Source organism: Choloepus didactylus, chromosome 3, assembly GCF_015220235.1.
Source record: "Choloepus didactylus isolate mChoDid1 chromosome 3, mChoDid1.pri, whole genome shotgun sequence".
Taxonomy (NCBI): domain Eukaryota; kingdom Metazoa; phylum Chordata; class Mammalia; order Pilosa; family Megalonychidae; genus Choloepus; species Choloepus didactylus.
Genome location: NC_051309.1, coordinates 26,038,195 through 26,047,181, shown reverse-complemented (window position 1 = coordinate 26,047,181; position 8,987 = coordinate 26,038,195). Strand labels below are relative to the sequence as shown.

Here is an 8,987-nt window from a genome sequence, read left to right as displayed (position 1 = left end):
CCGTCAAAGGCCGTCTCCAAAATGTCTCTGTAAGCTGAAGCTCCTCTCTCAGTTCTAGAACATTCTTCAAAGTGTCCCTCTTGGCTGTAGCAAGCTGGCTCCTTCTGTCTTAGCTTATATACTGCTCCAGTAATCAAGGCCCACCCTGAATGGGTGGGGCCACACCTCCATGGAAATTATCTCATCAGAGTTATCACCTACAGTTGGGTGGGTCACATCTCCATGGAAACACTCAGAGGATTCCAGTCTAATCAGCACTAAAATGCCTGCCCCACAAGATTGCATCAAGGAACATGGCTTTTTCTGGGGGACATAATACATTGAAACCAGCACAATACTCCTGGCTCGACATCTAATTTGGTCTGATATTAATACTCCAGCTTTCTTAGGGTTATTGTTTGCATAGTAAATCCTTTATCATCCTTTTCCTTTCAACCTATTTGTGTCTTTATATTTAAAGTGCATTTATTTCTTGTACTTGTGTATATCATAGGGTTGGGTCTTGATTTTTGAAAGAAAAAAAAATTCTAGTCTGATAATACCTGCCTTTTAATTAGAATTTTTAGCCCACTTATTATTAATGTAATTATTGATGCTGTTGGATTTAAATATATCATTTTGCAATTTGTATGCTATATATTTAATCCTTTTTTTTTTTTTTTTTTTTTGTTTTTTTCCTCTGTTCCTCCTTTCCAGCCTTCTTTTTGGTTAATTCCATATTTCTTAATATTTCATCTTAATTCCTCCATTGGCTTTCTGTTATACCTCCTTACATTAATTTTCAGTAATTACTCTAGAGTTTGCAGTACACAACTGTGCCAGTTTGAATAAATTATGCCCCACAGAAAAACTGTATTCTTTAATGCAATCTTGTGGGGTCAGACTGATTAGTCTGTTGATTATTGTGGAACCTCAGATTGAATTATTTCCATGGAAGTGAGGACTTTGCTCATTCAGGATGGGTCTTGATTAGTTCACTGGACTCCTTAAGAGAGCTCCAGAGCTGGAGCCAACAGAGACACTTGGAGATGCTTGGAGATGCAGATAGGAGGATGTTTGAAGATGCTAAGCTAAGAGATGAAGCCCAGCGTTTGACCCAGAGAAGCTAAGAGAGGATCCCCAGATGCTTAGAGGGAAATGTCCTGGAGAAAGAAGCAAGGACATAGAGGAGCCCAGATGCCCAGAGACATTCTGGAGAAAGTCATTTTGAAACACAACCTGGAAGCAAAGGACCAGCAGATGCTAGCCATAAGCCTTCCCAGCTAACAGGTGTTCCAGACATCATCGGCCGTTCTTCAGTGAAGGTATCCCCTTGTTGAAGCCTTAATCTGGACAATTCTGTGGCCTCAGAACTGTAACTTTTTAACCTAATAAATACCCTTTATAAAGGCCAATTTCTGGTATTTTGCATAACGGCAGCATTAGCAAACCAGAACAACATACTAAATTATCTCAGTGTACTTAGAGTTGATATAGTACCATTTGACATAAAATGTAAGAATCTTGCAAAAGTGTATTTCCATTTTGCCCTCATTCTGTATGTTACAGTTCTCATAATTAACTGTAATCCATCTCATAATTAATGGATCTATATATGTTTAAGTGCCTCTATTCAGCATGTAATTTTTGCCTAAATAATATGCCTTTTAAAGAAATTAAGAAAAGGAAACAATATATTAACTTTTATATTTAGCCATGTATTTACCATTTCCAGTACTCTTCATTCCTCCTTGAAGATCTGAGTTTCTATCTAGTAGCATTTCCCTTCACTGTGAAGAACATTTCTTGCAATGTACATCTGCTGGTGATAAATTCTAAGTTTTCATTTATCTGAAATTATCTTTATTTCACCATGATTATTCTCTAGCCCCTTTTAAGGTTGTCTCTATCTTTGGTTTTCAAGAGTTTGACCATGATGTGTCTTGGTGTGATTTTCTTTATCTAAATCTTTTGCTGAGCTTCTTGAATCTATAAGTTTATGTTTTCCACCAAATTTGGAGAACACCTCAGCTTTTATTTCTTCAAATATTTTTTTCTGGCTCATTATCTTTTTCCTTGTCTTTTGGAATTCCTCTTACATGTATGTTAGACTCTTTGATATTGTCCCAAGGGTAAGTAGGGCTTAGTTGATTTTGTCACTCCTTTTTTTCTGTTCTTTAGATTGTATAATTTCTCTTAATCTGCTTTTAAGTTCACCAACACTTTTTTCAGCCATTTCCAATCAGCTGAGAAGACTACCAGCATATTTTTTTTAATTTCAGATTTTGTAATTTTCAGTTCTTTTTTCAGAGTTTCCATAACTCTTGAGATATCTCAACTTTGAAATTATTAAGAGTATATTTTCTTTTACATCCTTGCAGATGTGTATAATAACTGCCTAAAAGTCCTTAGTGCTAATTCTTACATGTGGGTTATCTTGAAGTCAGTTTATATTGACTGCTTTTTCTCTTGACTATGGTCAGCTTTTCCTGTTTCTTTATATGTCTTAATTTTTTTAATCACATAATGGATATTTTGGATGATTTGTTGTAGACTCTAGATTCTGTCATCATTCTCTAATGAATGTTAATTTATTCTAGTAAGCTGTTAACTTGACAGGAGTTCAACTCAAACTGAAATTTCTACTCATTTCTTTCAGCAGTCCAGCTGTTGCTTTTTGCTTAGCTCTTTGGAGTCTCCACCAAGCATGCCAATTCAGGGATCAACCACTTGTCAGGGTGACCATTGCCAGGGTGACACACAGGGGGGCAAAAGAATTTACCCACACTGGCCAGAGAAGCAAAGTGTTTATTCTTTCCAAGGGAGGAAAGGGTCAGGCGCATAAAGGAGACACTGGCCCCATACCAACATGGAAGGGGGATTTTTAAGGGCGCACTGGGAAGGGTAGGGTGAAGGTTCTACTCGTGATGTTTGCCTTAAACTGCAGAATGTTTGGTTATGCTCCTTCAAGGAAAATGGTGTCCCTTCTGTCATCTGCAAACTGCATCGACCATTTTGGCTTCCTGTTATTGTTCTTGCTCAGGGCAAGCCCTCTGCACCTGCAAAATAGAAACCCTCAGGCAGAACAAAGGAAGAAAAGAAAAAAGGTGGGCGGGGAGTTTCAGAGAGTGCTCGTGCCAGGCCAATGTGCTGGGCCAAAAGAAAAAAAAAAGGTGAGTGGCGGTGGTGTGGAGGGTACTTGTGCCGGCCTGGGGATCTCCGGACCTTATCACCAATGATGTGGGCAGAATTTATGTACAGATTTTAGAGCTGTCTCCCACTGTGACCCCCTCCTTTTCAGGATTTCCTTCTTCTATTTCCAGCTGTTCTTGGAGCCCCAGACTCCATCCTCTAACTCCTCAAGCTGTTAAGACTATGGCTTTCTGATTGAGTTCCAGATGCCTTCCACAGTGCAGACTGCAAAGTGCCCTCAGGTGAAAAGTTGTATGACATGAATCTTAATACATTTCACTTCTTTGAAGAATTAATATCCCTTCAATTTCAGTTGCCTTCTGTTGGTTGCCTTCCAATGCCTTCAAATAATCATTTTTATATTTTTTTCTGAAGTTTATCATTTTTACCCATAAAAGTGTTAGCCTGATATAACCTATAACGTATTTTATTAGAAACATATCTTTCAATGAGATGAATGGTGCTGTATTTTTCTCAGTAGTTCGTGTGTTACAAGTGGAATATTGCTTATTGCTAAGAGACAAGATTCAGCATAAGTTCTACTCCTACTTTTAGTTTTTATAGTTGTAAATGCTAAAGAAATCTATTAATGATAATAAATAGATGGATATGGGAAACATTTATTATAGCAATATCACTAAATTCTTGATCTCCTTCTAAATTATATGCTAAAAATCACACGGTACTCTATCAACAAAAATTATTTTTATGAGCTATCTTCAGATAAATTTGTTTGAGTTATTCACTTTCCCAGTTCCTGCAGAGTATACCAAAAAGGTTTGTAAAAGACTTACCAAATTATTAAAAAGTATACTATTTTAACAGTAAGCTGCCTTTGAGGCACCTTATTTTTTAACTCAGAAAGAGTTGAGAAAAACAGAAATATTAACATTTGTATAAACCTTTTGCCAACTGAAGAATTGACTCATTCAGTGTATGGAAAACATCTAAATTAAAAGCTGATTGGCAAAGCCAGTCTTCATTATTAAATTAGCCAAGCAGACTTTTTTTTCAATTCACATAAACATGTTAAAATATATCCCTGTATCAACATCTCACCTTTGAATTCTAAGGCTCTGCCACCTTCAGTATTTCTCACTGATGACAATCTTTACTTTGTTCCCATGAAACACCCCTCAGGAGTACATGAAACTTGTCACACTCCTACACCCTCACTTTATAATACAAATGTATTTGGAACTTCCCCCAACACATGCCCAAATGCACCATGTTCAATGTTATCATCACCTTTAACAGAAGACTCCTTAAACAGGAAAAACACCCTGTTGCTACTTTATGGGCTTTCATTAAAGGAGGTTTTGCCAACACCTGTATTTGAAACCCAACCTTTGTTTGGAACCTCAGGTTTGTTTACAGTCTGGGGCAAAGACTCATTAGAATGTTCAGGATAGGGAAAAGTATGCCTTTTTTTTTTTCCTTTCTAAAATAGGAGAAGGATGATTGTGAAAGGGCAAATCGGAAAGGACAACTTCAAATGGCTGCTCCTTCTCAGGCTAATCAGTTTTAGAAAAGAATATAGAGGTTGTTAACCTGGAAATTTATTCCTCTAAAACTTTCTGTGCCCATAGCCCCTAGAAATTCTTCAAGTCCTTCCATTGTTCTTATTTTAAAATCCCCTGGGTTCAGATTGCCTATGAGAATGCCATCATCTGTTTTTAGAGAAGGAAAAGGGAGAGTCTCATGAAAAACCCTAAGCCAGTGTTTCTCAAAGTGTGGTTTACATATCACCTGCATTGGCATCACCTGAAGCACTTGTAAAACCCCATGCCAATTTCTGAGCCCCACTGTGGGCCATCTTGGTCAGAATCTGGGGGCCTAGACCTTCGTTTTAAAGCTCTGATGGTGTTCTTTGTACACACTGAACTTTGAGAACTACTGCTCTAAGCAATGGCTGGTCCCTAGAATAATTATAATATGTTTATTTTGAGAACTATCTGTATGGTTGTAACTGAGAAGTAAGGATTTAAAAAGTGATTATGATCACTGAATTATTTATAGATATTTCTCTTTACTTTCTAGTATATTAGAATAGTCAGAGGGAAATACCTGAAATTACTGAACTGTAATCCAGCTTCCTTGATCTTTGATAAAGATTGTGTAACCATATATCCTTTATCCTGTGATTGTAAAAACCTTGTGACTGACCCTCACTTTTACCCCCTTATCCTGTTTTTCAACGTTAGAGTCTTATGATCATTAAAGACAGGCTGTAGTGTTTATTAATGAAGGGCCTTGAGTCAGCCCAGAACTAACCCACCCCAATTCCAAAGCTATCTTGATAGACGCTCATCATCATATTAAGGCTGTCATTTTTCTTACATACTTTCTGTAACTAAGCACATAATCAGTCTGTGCATGCTCAATAATTAGATTATCTCTAACCTCATCATCTTGAGCCATTGTGCTCATTATCCCAAAACCTGCCCATTTTTTGATACTATAAAATTATTGGAATTACTGCAGTTTGGAGAGACAGATTATCAGGCTGATTGGCCACCTGATCTCCTGCTTTGTGCCTAGTAATAAACTCTCTCTTTGAAAACCTGGTGTCTCAGGAATTGGTCATTTGAGTGCATCGGGCAGAGAACCCACAACTTTTGATCAGTATTATAGTTACAGATTTCAGGAAGACACTCAGTATTCTTATGGGATTAGGGTAACTTGAAAGAGAAGTCTTTGGGAACAATCATCCCCTCAAAAGTATAATAAATAAAAATTTTACTGACCCACAGATGGAGTTACAGTAGCCCCATGATGGAGATTCTCATGAAAATGGAACCACTCACAAATTCATTTGCTTATTAAACACTGTAAAGCCTACAAAAACCTGAATAGCTTCTAACACCAGCTCAATTCAATTCAATTTAGTTCTTACTCTAACTACCAGGAAGTAAGCCAGACTAAACATTTTAAGTGCAATTCTCCCCAAGATTGCCCTTCAGACACCAGCTGCAAGTTTGGGGACTCAGGCTGACCACACTTCTGACCAACTGGCTACAAATTTGAGGGTTCCCACCACCTCCCTTGGATGCGAAAACTAATTGGGATGACTCACAGAACTCATTGAAATGTAGAAGGAGATTTGAGACTGATAGAATAGAAGACACACAGAGAAAAGAAGGTCATGTAAAGATGGAGCAGAGGTTGAAGGGAAACAGCCACAAGCTCAGGAATTACAGAGCAGTGACCAGCATCTGGATGAGACAGGGAAGAATTCTACCCGAAACCTCCAGAGGAGGGGCGCCCGACAACACCTTGATTTCAGACTGCTGCCTCCAGAACTGTGAGAGAATAAATTTCCATTGTTTTTAGCCATGGAACTTTTGGTGATTTGTTACGGCAGCTGGAGCAGATTGAATTATGTCCCCAATTCAGACATATTCTTAATCCACATTCCTTTTGGTGTGAAACCATTGCAAATAGGGCCTCTTGAAGATATTATCCTTTGTTTAAGATATGGTCCAAACTGAACGAGAGTGGGTCTTAATCCAGATTACTTGAGTCCTCTTAAGAGGCAGAAGCCAGAAGTCAGGAAAACTGGAATAGTAGAAGAAAGGAGAGGACATCACCATGTGATGGGAAAACCAGGGAGCCCCAAGGAGTATCAGCAGCCAGCACCAGAACATTATAGTCTTTGGGGAGAAAGCTAATCTCACTGATATCTTGATGTTGGACTTCTGGCATCTGAAACTGTGAGCCAATAAGGCTTGGAGTTGATGCCATAATGGATTGAGACTTTTGGGGATGTTGGGATGAGATGAACATATTTTGCACATGGAATGGATGCGAATCTGGAGGATCCAGAAGGTGGACCGTAGTGGGGTGAACAGTGGCACCCAAAAAGATATGTCCATGTCAAATCCCTGGAACTTGTGAATGTGACCTTATTTGGAAAAAAGCTTTTTATGAATATAATTATGTTAAGGATCTTGAGAATAGCTCATTCTGGATTATCCAGGTAGGCCCTAAATCCAATGATAAGTGTCCTTATAAGAGAAAGGCAGAGAGAGATTTGCAATGGACAGAAGAGGAGATGACATACATAGAGAAGGCCATGTGAAGACCAACAGAGATTGGAGTGGTGTGGCCACAACCTGAGGATGCCAATGAATGCTGACAGCCACAAGAAACTAATACAGAAGTCCAAACGTTTGAAGAGAGTCTTAAAGGAAGTGGGGGAGTGAGCTATGAAGTTATCTGGGGAAAAAAATGATCCAAACACACATTGCTCCCAAATCCTTTCTGTATGGAAATTCTGGGGCCTCTAGTTCTGGATTTATTTTTGCACTGTTTGAAGTTTTTATTTACCAAAAAATTACATTAAAGTGGATGGTTGTGATGGTAACATAGCACTGTCAATGTAATTAATGTCTCTGAATTGTATGTTTGAATATGCTTAAAGTGGAAAATATATATATGTTACCACAATAAAAATTACATTAAAGTGATTTCAGTGCATTATGAGGTTTTTATCGCAATGGAAACAAAGAAACAAGAACTACTTATCTAAACTGAAAGGCTTAATTAGGTATGTCAATTTTTAAGTTTGTGATTCAACTGCTATGGAAGCAGTAACAGATAGAGCCAGAAAGAACAGCAGTCTTTGAGTAAATCTGATAATAGCCACTGGGATGATATCTTTATTGGCTTTAACTTGCTCCAGGGGAATTTTGCATCACAGAGAATCTCAGAAATTATCTTATATTAATTCTGGGTCTTGCTTTAAGCAGTATGTGCACCCAACAACTTAAGTGTAAATAAAAGGCTTGTGAAACAAATGCTGCTTTAATGCTAAAGCTAAAGTTTACTGAAAGCCAGATGCTTTAAGTTTACTAGCTCACACACCCTTGCAACAAACCATTAAGTCAGAGGTTCTCACCATCCTGTCTTTATACTGGGAGAAACTGAGGCACAAAAAGGGTAAATAATTTGTCCCAGATCACAGAGATATAATTGGCAGGGTCAGTGTTGGAATGCAAGTGGTCTGGCTCCATCCTCTTAACCACTGTACTCTTCAGCCTTCCTTCACTTAGGAAACTAGTGGAGGCCTTGTTCTAAATCACAACTAGGACCATTGTCACTAACTTCTAATGGCATTTCAGTGCTCACCAGAAAAAAAATCTAGAAATTTACTGTTGCATGTAATTCCTCCCACACGCTGAGCTCTAACCTGCTTCAAAAGCTTTTTTTCACGTAGTCCCAGCTGCAGCCATTCTGAACTTCTCCCTATTTCTAGAACATTTTATGCCTCTGTGTCTCTGTTTTTTACTGTAAAGATATCCTACCACCCTTCTCTACTTGAACAACATCAATCTAGCCTTTAAATCCTAGTTTAAATGTCAATTCTTTTGGGACATGCAAAGAGGTATTTGATGTTCTCCTTCCTGTATTTCTTTCTCACTCCCTCCAGTTCCTAGAAGAGTACTAGAACATAGTTGGGTGCTTGGCAAATGTTTTTAAATGAATGAATGAGTAAGTAAAATGAATTATTTAAAGGAACTCTGTAAATAAATGTTGAAGTGAAAGCCACCAACCCCCAACTTTCCTTTTATAATATTGAATGCCAGTTCCCCAAATATCATCAATACAACCTGTGTTGGAGGTGCCCAAGACCATCTCTAATTTCAGTGATTCACTAGGAGGACCTCAGGACTCAGCATATAATTGTACTCATTTAGATCTTTATACACAGGGAAATTCTTAGGGCCAGGAAGACTTGCCAAGGACAAGATGCATGCTCAGAAAGGACCAGGAAAGATCCTATGCTTTTGCCTCAGGATGTTCTCTAAACTCAT

General features: G+C 38.2%; 1 long non-coding RNA gene across 1 annotated transcript; it reads left to right on the top strand.

The window, feature by feature from the left end:
• Window positions 1-2,898: 2,898 nt before the first annotated feature.
• LOC119528566 lies at window positions 2,899-6,478 on the top strand. Its single transcript, XR_005215748.1, has 3 exons — window positions 2,899-3,152; window positions 3,303-3,413; window positions 5,925-6,478. It is a non-coding gene; the product is annotated as an uncharacterized LOC119528566 (long non-coding RNA).
• Window positions 6,479-8,987: the final 2,509 nt, after the last annotated feature.